A 15147-nucleotide genomic window follows, 5' to 3' on the forward strand; every position below is an offset into this window, starting at 1 on the left:
GTGTTATGTTATTTATTATTGATATATGTATATATTATTATTAAATACTTTATCTTTTTATAATAAATGACATCTTGATCTCGTGCTTTACTTGTTAAAAAGGGTTAATACTTGTTTATTTCTTTTTTTTATATTATTTGAATATTATATGATTAATATATATATTCGAGTTATATGAAATTATTATTATATATATTATATGACTTTTATTGTTATTATGTACAATATAAAACAGGTTATTAACGCGGATTTGTTCGATGTTTTCCCCACAAAAAGATAATTATGATGCTATTGTATTTGAAACTGCATTTTACTTATCTTTCAATGTTGACGACCTTCCAATATGTAAAGCAAGTTTCTCTCAAGTATAGCATTGCTTTTTTAAAAATTGTTTAATGATTTAGATCAAAGAAATAGCAACACCAGAAAATCTTGTTGCCAAAACAGTTGGTGACTCACCATGTAAGATTTGTCTTAAAAATTTGTGATTTAAGATGATTATTTAATATTAATATTATTATTTAAGTTTTTATTTGTTTCTTTTGAGCTAAATTTGGTGTTGTGAGCTATTATTGGAGAAAATATTGACTTATTCATCAGATAAAGTTTGATGCCTGCTCTTACCCCGTTTCCTTCTTCATGTTTCAATCATGTATATTTTAGGTGACCTTGTCCAGGTGACAATTTTACTTGATTAAAATGTGAATGTTACGTTGCCAAAATATTGTGTATTTTGGAACTTTTTTTATTCATAATAAAAACCTGTGATTAGAAACTTGGAAAGATATTCTTTATTTACTATTTTTTTATAATTTAGTTTCAGGGATTATCTTATTTGGGATATTCCCGGAATACCAGATATTTTTCTGAAATTTATCTTTTTCCAAATATCCAAAAAGTTTTCTATACATACAACTTATATTACAAGTTCCATACATACAACTTATATTACAACATATAACAAGTATATATTATTCATCTATTTGTTTTTATGTTGTTTTAGTCATCATTCATACAAAAATTAAGAAAATTTTTAAAAAAATTGAGAAACAACTTGGCTGAATGCAAAATTAAGGGAAAAATGAGGGGGGAAATATTCTGAATTTTTTCAGGATATTTTCCGTAAATTTTTTCCGGATATTTTAAATATAATGATTACATGAAATATGTAGTTTATATATTCATTATTGTAATTACTTTTTATTTTACTTTTACAATAATGTAATTATTTTGCATTGTAATTTTATAATAATTAGTTTAAAAAGTAGGGCGTAAAATATCTTATAACTTCGCAATGCATTTTTGACAAAAATAAAATGTCACATATAATATTTTATCCAAACATATTATCTTATAACTAAGTTTTATCAATTTAGGTTTAATAAATATATTATAAAGCTTAGTTCAAAATTGTGTAACGTTATGGCAGATAATTATCATATTGCAATATGCAAAAGATCAAACCCTACTACGAGGTATACTTTTTTTTCTACCATATTGTATATTATTTTAGACTGTCAAATTTGTCAATGTAATTAATTTGATAATAAATAAGTTATTATAACTTATTTAATATTAAATTTATTAGGCTACATGACAAATGATAAGTTCTGCATAAAATATTATTGACTAGGAAGACCCAATGGTATTGTTATGTTATTGCCTAGGAATATCATTCTGTATTAAGACCCAATAACCTTTTAACTTTTAAAGTTTGACTTTAAATTTCACTTTACCCTCTCTTTGTCTACTATTGTGATTGCACTCTGTAGTAAGAATTTGATTTAATTCATATCTTGTTGGAGAATGCAACTTGATTCTGAGTTGAATTTTCAGCAATCTGTATTTATTGGTGACCTAATTTGACAATACTTTATTATACATATTTTTAGTATTATACTTAATATATTATATATAATTAGTGGTAGATGAGGCTCCTTAGCCGTGGTGAATGTTTCCACAGCAAAAGGCGCCTCAAGGTGAAAATCTGACCATGGATAAGGAAAATCATGATATAAAATCCCCACTATAATGCTTTGTGGTTATGTGATAACTATTACATTTATATAAATTGTTTTAACTTTTGTGTGCATTCTAAAATGACATTTAATGCTGTTCAAAACTTTGTAGATTACTCATTTAAAGCAACTTTGTGGGCTGTCACCTTTGCATCTAGTGAGTTAATGTATGAACAAGTTAATGCAGAAACAGATGCAAATATAAAAAGATGGAAAACAAAGAAAACAAATTATCATGTTATCACAGTACACAGATGTTATCACATAAGGTGAGTACAGGTCTTTTTCTAATCACGCCTATCAGTTATTAACTTTATATAGATATAGATATAGATAAATCTATAGATAGATATTAGATATAGATATATATAGATAAAAAAAAATTTTTTAAACTTGTATTTTTTATTATGTACTTCTTTTTTTTTAATCATCTGTCGACTTTTTTGTTACATCTTTTTTTATTAAATACTTATTTACTTTTTTAGCAATCAGAGTATAAAATTAGAAGGCAAATGACTTTTATTTTTTTACACTGTATGTAGTATTGTTTTCTTAAAATTATTTAATGATTTAGATAAAAGAAAACAAATAACACACTAGAAAATCTTGTTGCCAAAAGTAGTTAGCAACTCTCAAAGTAAGATTTGTTTTAAAAGTTTGTGATTTAAGATAATTATTAAATAATCATATTATTATTTAAGATTTTATTCGTTTCTTTTCAGCTAAATCTGATTCATTAGATGAAGTTTGATGCGTGCTCTTATAGAAGAAAATATCGACTGATTCGTTAGATTATGTTTGAAGCGTGCTTTTATGGGAGAATAGATATATAAGTTTGAAGCGTGCTCTTCGTAAGTTGCAGATCTACGACTTCGTACTTATTACTTATTGGATATAAGGAGGATATTTTAACAAAAGTGCAGCTTTTATTGCAAATTAAAAATTTTTATGTCAAGAACTAATATACTGACTAATAAAACCATGTATTTTAATACGTATTAAATATTTCCTCGACGATGAGTTTTTTTTCTTTACACGAATCCAAACACTTATAATTGTAATTATAAAGCATAGTTATTGCTTGAATATTACGTGCCAAAATTAACATAAAAAGCACGTCTTTTAGACAGTTTAAGGGGACCAAAAAGTCACCTAAATATCACGTGCCAAAAGTAACGTGAAAAACACGTCCATAAATCACGTGAATTGGTCATTTCATGAGGACCAAAAAGTCACCTAAATATCACGTGCCAAAAGTAACGTGAAAAACACGTCCATAAATCACGTGAATTGGTCATTTCATAGGGACCAAAAAGTCACCTAATTGTCACGTGCCAAAATAACGTGAAATTCACGTTTTTGTCACGTCGCTGTGCCTACTGGGTCTTTATATTTTAAGGCTTTTATAACCCAGCTGACACAACACAGAAAAAAGTTACGCTTGGTTTCTGATGTGTGTTTCAAACTTAAAACAAAAAGAATAACATGTGCCAAGAATTGTTTTCATTCCGTGAAATTAACTATTACCCTTTTACCAAAAATACCAGTTAAAATATTAATGATGTCACTGTTACCGAAACCTAGTATTATATTATAATAAATCTCAGTAAGGACTGTAAAACCACTTATAAAAGCATGCAACATTTAAACTTGACTTTAAAACCTCAAAAAACACGTGTGATTTAGAGTAAAACTGCCTAACTGAGTAAAATCGAAGGGATTAAAGGGATCCCAAAGTGCCGAGACAAGTTGTGTTTATTTTAAAGAGAATGATAAAAAATGTTTAGGCAGAATTTTTTATGTAAAACAAAATAATAAACGTATACCAACAAAAACAAACTTTTTTGTTTTACTCTAAGTTCGCCGTCTCCACAGTAGCAATTCTCTCAAAGTCTTTAAAATATACGCCGCAATCTACAGACTTTATAATTTATTCAAGCGCGTTTAATTCCAATGAGTTTTAGTAAATGATGTCATTGTAAAATATTTTTTTGAATCAATATTATCCGTTATTGCTTTTATTTGTTTTATTAATCGTATGGCTTTCCTATAAATTATATAGGAAGCTAAACATAAGAACGTTTTTTTATAGAGCGCGAGAACCAAATAAAATTAAGATTTTTATATTATATTTTTAAATAAAATAAATATTATATATTATAAATCTTTTTTTCTTTTTATGTAAATAATGTGAAATTTTTTTTAATTTATCTTAGCCGTTTGATGCTATGACGTTTTTGTTCTCCTATTGAAATGACATTTTACTAGATTTTAAATTTTTAATTAATAAATAATTTTGGTAAACTACATCATTTATTAGAGATAATAGCTGAATTCTTTAATTTATAGTAAGAAAATATTAAAAAGTATATCAATTTAGTGGAAATTGATAAATTTTTAAGATTTGCATATAAATATCAAGGTAATTTTGTATTTTGCATTTGAATTTTGATAACTAAACGATTAAAATGTCGGCAACTCCATACCGATTTGAACCTTTTGAAAAAAAGACAAAAAAAGCCTGTATGGATATAAGAAACGAAATAGTTGACAACCGTATCAGTTATGAAAAGCAGCTATGTGGATATTGTAAAACTATGCCACTTGAAAAAGAATTTCTTTGTTGCGTTGAAATAAAGAGAATAAATATCGCCTCAGGTATTAAAAATTAAGTAATATTCTTTAAAATATAAACGGATGTGCGCAGTATTAATAATAATAATAATAATAACAAACATTAACTTTTTTGTACATAATGGCTATGTAAAGTAAAAATAAGTTGTTTTTTTTTCAAAGATTATCAATGCATAACAGAGCGTAGAAGATTTTTGACTGGTTGCATTGAACTATATCCGCTATGGATATCAAAGGCCAGTCTGAATGACAGGGAAGGAGCTTGGATCCCAGATTCATTTAAAGAAACCTCTAATAAGTATTTACATACATAAGTTTGTTGTTAAAAATTTTATTTTAGTTTACTAAATAAATTTTTTTTTATTTATCGAATTTTTTTTTACTTAAATTTGAGTAAATTTCTCCGTTTCTTGCGCAGAACATTTAAATATGCCGCTTATCGTCCATTTACATGGTTAAACTACTGCAAACTTGAAAGGTATAATAGGAAAGTTCTACGGGCATGTGTTGTTTCAGCAATTAGAGCCAGGTTTCCAGATGATAATGGAATTTACACGAATTTTGATGGTGAAGACCAAGGTGCTTTAGGGATAACTGAAGTTGAAGAGGCATGGAAATACATTGAAGGGTTTAAATTTTAAAATTAAAAACAACGGCTATTTTCATAGCCACAAACTTTTAAAAATGTTATTTGCACTAACATCTTTGTTTAATAATATAAATAAACATACATAATACATACATACATTTTTTTTTTTGTTTTTTTTGTTTTTTATTATTATTATTTGCCGTATATTAAAATTTACAATGAAATAAATCGTGTTAATGAATAAGAGAGCTGGAGCAAGCAGAAGACATAAACTGTCTAATCATCGAGCCCCATTTACATTGAAAAAATCATCAGTTTATATACAAAAATGAAAAATTTTACAAACGTTAGTTAAAATATAAATATTAATATAATATAAATATTAGTGTTGAAATATATATCAAAGATTAACAACAATATAAAAGTATTAAAGTTTTTCAACAAAAAATTAAATAAAAATAAAACTGCAACAAAAAGACAAGTAGTGTCAATAACTATTTTTTTAGATAATTTATATTATTTATGTATTTATTTTAAAAGAGATATTTTAAATCAAAGTCATTTTGTAATAAAAGACTCTTAGATTCTTACCTGATTTGTTCTAAAGAGATGTTTTGAATATTTTTTTTTTTTTTTGTAATAAATTTTGAAAAGTGTTTCCATAGAAACGGTCCGCGGTATTGGATTTGGTAAGAACTTAGTTTTAAATTAGTTTTTGGTACAATAAAGTTGTTAATTAAAAATTTAGCAGGATACTTGTGCGAGATTTCACTAAAGTAAGACTGAAATACAATAGGAGAAAGCCCATGTTTTATTTGAAACATGAATTGTAGAACTTGATAAATATTAAGTTTATAGATACTTAGGGCACTAGGCTTCCTTAAAAGAGGTTTGCAATGAAAAGTTCTGTGTGTACCAAATACAATCTTGCATGCGTGTTTTTGCTTACTATAAATTTTTTTAATTTACTATAATTAGTACTACCCCATACAATATTACAGTCAGAGATAAAACTATGAATAAATGAAAAGTATATTTTTTTCAAGGAAGCAGTGTTAAGATATGGTTTAGTTTTATATAATATGGAAATATTTATTGAGATTTTATTTTCTATATATTTTATATGTGTTTTCCATCACAAATTTTCATCTAGTATTACTCCTAAAAAATTAACGATTGGTTCCCTTTTAATAAATGTTTTATTGATTAAAATATTAGGTAATTTTAGAGGAACATCATCACCTTAACTAGGTTTGGAGAATAAAATAAATTTAGTTTTTCTACATTTAAAGAAAGCCAATTACTTGTAAACCACTCGTTTATTTTTAATAGTTCTTTATTAAGTATATCAATGAGAACTTTTATGTTTTTGTTGGAATAAAAAAGATTGGAGTTGTCTGCAAACAATATAACATTTAAAATATTTGATGCTAAGTACAAATCATTAATATAAAATAAATATAATAATGGTCCTAAGATTGAACCTTGAGGCACACCACATATAATGTGTTTTTCTTTTTCAATTTTTTTATAAAGAATACATTGTGACCTGTTCGCCAGGTAATCTTCAAACCAAAGTAAGTTTTTATTACTTAGTCCATAGAGTTCCAGTTTTTTTGTAAGTATCTTATGGTTAACAGTGTCAAAGGCTTTTGACAGATCAATAAAAACTCCTAAGGTAAAATAGTCATTATCGAATGCATATGATACATGATTAATCAGTTCGATTACCGCATGGTTGGTTGAAGTATCTTTTTTAAAACCAAATTGTTTACTGTTCAGGAAACTGTTTAAAATCAAATAGTTATAAAGTCTGTTGTACATAATTCGTTCCAATAATTTTGAGAAGCAAGGTAAGACGGAAATAGGCCCGAAGTTGGAAATATTAGTTTCGTCACCAGATTTAAAAATTGGAGTGATTACGGCAACTTTAAGTTTTTTTGGCACAACACCTTGTTTTAATGAAAGGTAAAAAATATGAAATAATGAATCTTTCTTTAACCTATTTTAGAATTTCTCCTTTTTCAACCTAATCTAAACTCACGACTTCTTTCCGCACAACGGCAAAAAAATAAAACAATACAAAAAAATATAAAACCAAAAAACACAAAAAAATATAAAATAAAAAAACACAAAAAAATATAAAATCAAAAAACACAAAAAAATCAAAAATCAAAAATATAAAAAATATATAACAAAATGAATAAAAAATAGAATATGTATATATTTACGAACATTTGTAAAAACTATATATTGTAAAACTATAAAACCCGAGTTAATATAATTTTAAATGAAAAAATTGTAAAAATTTATTATTTTGTAATAAAAGAAAAAAAATGTATTAAAAAATGTATAAAAATGTATAAAAATTAAAAATAACGCAAAGTATATGTTTATAAATTAAATTTGATTTTATAAGTATTAATGATAGAAAATTTTGTTTTATAAATAGGGAGGCCGGGGCTATTTGCAACATGTTTTTTAAAACTATTTTTATTTTCTATCGCTTTGATTTTTAAATTTAAGAGGTAATATAAAAGGTGTTACTGATGTATTAATTCAACATTGGTATAGAGTAAAATGAGGTAATTTCGCCACTTTAGAAATTTTGCCACCAATTGGTGTATATCTACTTCTATAACTATAACTTTACTCAGGAATAAGATTTCTTTATAATTCAAATTTCTATTAATAGAAAAACAAATTTCTTATCAAATTATTTTAAAAATTCTTCTTGTGAAAACTTGATAAAAAAATTAATTGACAAAAATAATCTATAAAAAAACAGGAAATTTAAAATTCTCATAAAAATCATTTATTTTCATTCAAAATTTAAAAGACTAAAATATTGGAAATTTCTCAAAAAATCTCTCGGTTGTTTATTTCTTTCTAATTTTAATCGGAACCAAAGTTATTACGGAAATACTAAATGGGGGATCTTCGCCACCTATTTATATTTAATAGAAATGCGCTTTGATCGGATAATTAATATTATTTCCCTTTCTCTGGCTATGGTAATTTCTCAGGTAATGTTGGTCTTATAATCAATTCAAATTAATTAAATCGATCAATTATCAGCAACAATGCCGCGAAACCACAAGAGAAAATCTGTCACCAATTATAGCGAAGAGCTAATGGAAAAAGTCATTGCAAAAGTTAAAGCTGGCGAACTGAGATGCTAGCAAGCTGCAGAATTATACTGTATACTTCGAAGGACACTAGGAGGAAGAATTCAATATCCAGAAAGAATAGCTGGGGCTGGTACTCTTCTAAAATACCCTACATTTCTAAAAAAAAAAAGAAAAAAATAGGTAAAAAAGGTGGAGGGAGGAGACATGCCCGGTACTCGTTATCAATGGCCATGCCCCTACTTATTGAATATTGTTAGATTTCTTTTATTTAACTGATTGTAAATGTGTTTTTAAGATTTATAATTTAAAATAAAAAATGTATGTTGTATATAACACAGGTGGCGAAATTCCCCCAAATTAGATTTTATTGGGGTAATTTCGCCACCCCATTTTTCTGTTCTGATTATTTTTTTTTTTTTAAATTAAAGTATGTAAAGTTTATGAAAATATTATTCACATTAAAAAAGAAATTCGATTTTTATTTTTAGTTCTCAAGATATTTAATTTGAAAGAACTAATGGTGAATTTTTAGGACGTCTTTTTAGGACCAAATGCCGACTGGGTAGAAACATATATCAAAAAAAAATCTAACTAACTTTTTCAGTTTTTATTTTATTACTTATTTTTGAGCAGAGGTGTTATCCTTATGGTTATATCCTTATGACGTGTTATCCTTATGATGTGTTATTCTTATGGTTATATTTTTATGACGTGTTATCCTTATGGTTATATCCTTATGACGTGTTATCCTTATGGTTATATCTTAATGGCGTGTTATCCTTATGGTTATATCCTTATGACGTGTTATCTTTATGGTTATATCCTTATGACGTGTTATCCTTATGATTATATAATGTAAAGATATTTTTAAATAGTAACTTAAAAAACATCCTTTAAATGGCACTGTTGCAACTTAACTCCGTTGCAATTAGCCCCAGCCTAGGAAAGACTTGAAACTTGTTTTAAAATTTTTCATTTTTTTTTGTTCATGATTTAAATAAATTTTGGAATCATTATTTTATTGTTTCTTTGATAAAAACTTGCCCAATAAAAAAATATCTGCTTTTTTTGTTTGTTTGTTTGTTTATTCTTTATTTAAAATAACTTTAGGTATTTTTTACGACATTTATTTTTAAATTTTTATGCTTGAATATTTGTTGTTTCTAGTATATTAGAGGTGACTAGACAAACGTGATGTTTTCTGGCCACATTTTTATGTACTATTGAATGATCAGAAATTAAATTGACAATCTTTAAAAGCAAATATAAATATTATACAACTTTCGCGCTCGACTCTTTGCGGTTGAATTTTGTTTATCGTTTCGATTTGGCATTTTGACTACTTTAAAACTACAAAAAAATTGGAAACCTTCAGTTTTTTCGCTCGATATCTATCAGACCAATCAGGATGTTCTTCCAATGAAGTCTCCAACCGTTTGAGAGCTCTAGGATTTGCTGTGCGTTTTTTTCGACCACTTTCTTGTGTTCTCTGAATAGTTTTCCGTTCTGTAAACCGTTTAAGAACAGTATCTACAGTTCTTCTTGATAATGTTAATGATTTCGCCAACTTTCTATTCGATAAAGTTGGATTTTTTAAGTGTTTGACCACAATCAAAAATCTTTGTTTAGTTTGCTCGGTTGACATTTTGAAACTAAATAATATTTTTAATTATTTTTTTTTGCCAAAATGTTCTATTATACAAACACTACCACACACAAAAAAATAATTAAAAACGCAATAATTAAAAACGCAATAAACAGTGTTCCTGTAGGGGTCTCGGTTTTCGAATATATATGCCTTTGCAGTTGTGGGTTTGTTGGGGCTTCTATATCACTATTTTATTGGCCTAAAGATGTATAAAATATACAGCTTTTTAATACGTAAAATGATAAGACTGAGTGAGATAAGAACTTTGTACGGTACTCTGTTTTTATAGTTGGCTTTGGGTTTCAGATGTACCAAATTATTTTTATAATCTGTTTTTGTAGTTGACTTTATAGCTTTTAGTTTGTTTTCGCTATATTTATATTTTTACTTTTAACTTTTTAATGTTACATATATATATATATATAAATATATAAATAAATAAATATATATATATATATATATATATATATATATATATATATATATATATATATATATATATATATATATATATATATATATATATATATATATATATATATATATATATATATATAGTATCGGACAAAACTGCATTTTTTCAATTTAGAGAAATAACTATGTAACTGTTTAGAGACAAAGTTCTTCAAGTTTTATTCATCACAAAGTTCATTATTTGTACACGAAAATTAATAAATTAATCAAAAGTATTAAAAAAAGTTGATTTCCTTCTGGACAAAACAAGTGCAACTCGAGAAATTGTTGACCAATCTGTATTTCGCTATCAATATTTCGTGGCGAATCCTTTGTTGTCGATCACAGCCTTGCATCTTTGAGGCATAGATTCGATCAGGTGATCAATGAAACTTTGTGGAATCGTTGCCCAGGCCTTTTGGATTTGTTCAAACAGTTGATCCTTATTACGAACACCATTAATTCTGCGGTTGACGATCTCCCACAGGTTATCGATAGGGTTGAGATCCGGAGATTGAGGCGGCTAATCCATTACCAATAGGTGGTTGTCTTGAAACCACTGCTTGACTACTTTTGCAGTGTGTTTCGGATCGTTGTCTTGCTGAAAAACCCATTTTATTGACATATTCCATTCAGCATGAGGTAACATAACATCTTTCAGGGTATTTTTAAACATGAAACGGTCCATTATTCCATCATTTCGATGTATTGGACCTAGACCGTTAGCAGAAAAACACCCCCAGACCATTACAATGCCTCCACCTTGCTTCACGGTCTTATGGCAGTAACGTAAATTAAGGCGTTTTCCGGCCGGTCGACGTACACGGCAAATACAATCGCTCCCAATGATGTTGAACTTCGATTCATCACTGAACAGGAAAGTTCGCCATTTCTGCACATTCCAGTAAATATGAGATGTAGCAAACAGGAGTCTTTTCTTCTGGTTTTTTAGTGAAATCAGCGGTTTCTTTGCAGGGCGTCGAGAAAACAATCCGGCTTCAACAGCACGTCGTCTGATTGTTCGGTCCAATACAGGAAGCTCTAATTGCTTTTGTATCTCGACTGATGATATCCAGGGATCCTTCTTGACGGATCTGACGATCATAGAATCCTCTCTAGAAGTGGTGGAACGCGATCTCCCACCTTTGTTATCTGCTGCCAACTTCCCCGTAGAACGATATTTGGAACATAGTCTAGATACGGTCCATTTTTTCACGCGATATTTATCACAAATACTTTTTTGTGACATTCCACTTACGTAATCGCCAATAATTTCCTTTCTTAGTTCCAATCCAAGACTGTCGGGAGCCATTTTTGCACTTGAAGTCATAAAAATAATAAAAATAAATAATCACGCTTCTCAAGGCTTACCGTGTTACATTTACCTTGTGATGATACAATGTGGAACACAACGTCTTGGTTGGATGTGGACTGTATTGATGTAATGAAACACTTGTTGTATTTCACTTCTTGTATTGATGTTCTTCGATAAAACACTTTGATAAAACTCACTTCGATAAACTGTCTTGATAATACTGACTGATTGACTTCCATATACTAACTGAATTACATGTCAATTTACATGTCTTTTATATTGTAAAATGAACCTGTGTGAACCTGTTCTGGAAGATTCTAGATGCTTCTTTTCGATGCTTCTGGAAGCTTCTGGATGCGTCTGGATGCTTCTGAATGTTTCTGGATATTTCTGGATGCTACTGGATGCTTCAAGATGCTTCTTCTGGAAACTTCTGGAAGCTTCTGCATGCTTCTGGAAACTTCTGGAAACTTCTGGATACTTCCTTTAATTATTAAAAAACTTCCGTGACGTTGACACGGACCAGACTTAAGAAAATGAAACAAACCAAAAAAGTTGCACTTGTTTTGTCCGCTGCAAAATGGCACTTGTCAACGAAATTCTGCCTGTGTGATGTCACCTGTCAGCTGATTGCTCATGTCATGGCATGCTATGACTCCAGACTCCTGAACTGTTTGCTGTGGTAGTATAGTTCGTTTCGTTTTTAAAACAAGTAAAATTAGGAACACTTTTTAGCATTGTTCGATGTTGGTTGCAAATGTTTTGTCCAATACTGTATATATATATATATATATATATATATATATATATATATATATATATATATATATATATATATATATATATATATATATATATATATATATATATACATTTTTTAATTAATAAAAAGGCTGAAAAGGCTTATTTTATAAGCAATGAATTGCTGCAAAAAGCAAGTTGTAATACTGGTTATGTCTACAAGTGTGATGGTGTAGTGCATTAGTTAGTTCCGTTTGGTCGTCTGGTATGGTCTCGTTATATTTTCGTCCACTTCAAATAGCAGAAAAATAGGTTATGTTATGAGCTTAAATTTAAAAACTTTTGTTGCATACGTAACTTTTTACCTGAAAATTTAAAACAAAAATACTAATAATAACTGAACAGTTATTTTTTGATTCAGTTTAGTTTTTCGGTATGTCAATCTAATCCAGAATTGTGGAGGCATTTGAAGGAAGCGCAAAGGTTCTGGATCAAAATATTACAGACAAAGATTTTGAAAAATACAAAAAAATTGCAAAAGTATATTAAAAGTACTGCTCTCTGAACTATTTTTTTTGCTGTTGAAAAATGGTGAAATTCAAAAGAGAGACTGGCGTATTTACTCATCATCCTTGTCGCTTTTTGCGCGCAAAAATTAGTAGCAAAGTATTTCAAGACACTCCAAAGAGGATTCAACGTAGCAGGTATCAACAAAAATACTCCATGTCATTTGTGGAGTTTTGATGAAATTGGCTTCTCTGGTGATCAAGGTAAGCAAAATATAGTTTGCCGGCGTGGTGCAAAACGACCATTGAAATTGGTTGGCAACAATGAAAAAATCAATTATTCAGTTTGAAATTGCAATAATGCTGCTGGTAATCGTCTTGCTTCATACATTATTTTTAAATCAAAAAAAAGGTCTGTACAGAGATTAGTGTTTAAGTAGTCCAGATGATGCCATGTACGCTATATCTCCATCCGGATGGATGGAAGATGAGCAACTTGCGCAGTGGCTCACTAACGTTTATGTTCCCGCCCTTAAGAAAATTCTAGGTAATTAGTTTAATCTAGTTTATCTAATTATATTTATCTAATTTTACATTCACAAAGGATTACATCAATCTAATTGTAGTTATCTAATTTTACATTCACAAAGGATTACATCAATCTAATTGTAGTTATCTAATTTTAGGTATTCATATTTTAGTTGCAGATGGTCATGTGACACATTCCAATATCGGGTCGTACTTATTTGTATCGAAAACAATATCTTGTTAATTTGCTTACCAGTCACATATTCTGCAACCACTAGATGGCGGTGTTTATTGTGAAAAGAGTTTGTGATGTCTAGCCACTAAATGTCGGTGTTTTATGTCAAAAGAGTTAGGCGCAAATTACTTCAACAGTTTTATGCAGAGACAAAGTTTAGCAATTTATCAAAAAAATGTTTTAGCCTCCTGCAAAAAAAAGTTTTCAGCATTGGTGAAGTTTTTACGCGTACCCAAATAGTCACTGGGTTTCAGAATACTGGTTTATTTCCACTCGACATCAATAAAATCGATCAGTCAAAGTTGCAAATTGCTAATACATTTGAAAGACCGTCATCTGAATCTGAGCCTTCATCATCTCAACAACCAGAATCTATGAAAGTACCATCACCAATACTAGTACCAGGAACTACACTACCTCAGCCACTGCCCTCTGAATCTACACTAACATCTAGCATCAGCATATGTCGCATAGCATCAGCTCCAAAGTCACCTCAAAAGTCACCCTGTCTGCAAACAACCTTCAATGTTGAAGTAACTCCGGCTGTTCAAAAAGAAATTCATACTTAAAAAAATAATTATTTGATTTTTATATATTTAAATACAGTTCAATATTCTCTGCAACTTTAAAAAAAAAATTAAAAATCTTTTTTTCGTAAAAAATAATTAAAATCCTTAACCATTCCATTTGACTCTATTAATTAAAAATATCACATTAAAAATGACATTTATTATTTGTTAGTATGTACTATTAAAATCTTAACAACAATGTATATATTATAATTCAAACTAAACTAAACCAAATAGAAATTATAAAAAGCATGAACTCCAAATATATTAAGTCTATAAACAATTTATTATTCCCTTATTAAATTTGATGTAAAACTATTTCTCCCTAATTTAATTTCTTTATTAAATATGATATAAAAATATAACAACAAATTTTAAACAATTAATGTAAAGTTAGGGAAGAATTTAAGACTACCATCCCTTTTTAGTTCCCTTACTCACTACCACCCATTTTTAGTTCCCTCATTACTTTTTTAAAGCTATAAAAATATAAATGATTTCAAAATTTGCATTTGTTGATATTCCAAAGTAACAAATAAAACACAAATTACTGTTAATATTTACAAATAAAAAAAAATTATTTTAAAACACAAAAAAATTCAAAAAATAGGTGATGCTGACAGTTAAAAATATAATACTATTAAAATGGTAGCAAACAGATTAACTTTAATTTTATCAAAATTTATTTTAAGTTTTATAAAAAGAAAAAAGAAAAATTTAAAAATTTTTACATTTCAGAAAGATTTTTTATTTTTCATTTTCTCAAATTTTAATATGGAA

At 28.1% G+C, this 15147-nt stretch overlaps 1 long non-coding RNA gene across 2 annotated transcripts in view; it reads left to right on the forward strand.

The window, feature by feature from the left end:
• Nucleotides 1-3032, forward strand: part of LOC136091488 (uncharacterized) — a 3470-nt gene extending 438 nt beyond the window's left edge. The window contains exons 2-6 of one of the 2 annotated variants that reach the window (XR_010644024.1): nucleotides 405-677; nucleotides 1377-1475; nucleotides 2131-2287; nucleotides 2593-2655; nucleotides 2741-3032. This is a non-coding gene — a long non-coding RNA (uncharacterized LOC136091488). The remainder of the gene's footprint in view (nucleotides 1-404; nucleotides 678-1376; nucleotides 1476-2130; nucleotides 2288-2592; nucleotides 2656-2740) is intronic. The other variant, XR_010644025.1, reaches the window with a different exon arrangement.
• The last annotated feature ends 12115 nt before the right edge of the window (nucleotides 3033-15147 follow it).

Source organism: Hydra vulgaris, chromosome 15 (genome assembly GCF_038396675.1).
Source record: "Hydra vulgaris chromosome 15, alternate assembly HydraT2T_AEP".
Classification (NCBI taxonomy): Eukaryota; Metazoa; Cnidaria; class Hydrozoa; order Anthoathecata; family Hydridae; genus Hydra; species Hydra vulgaris.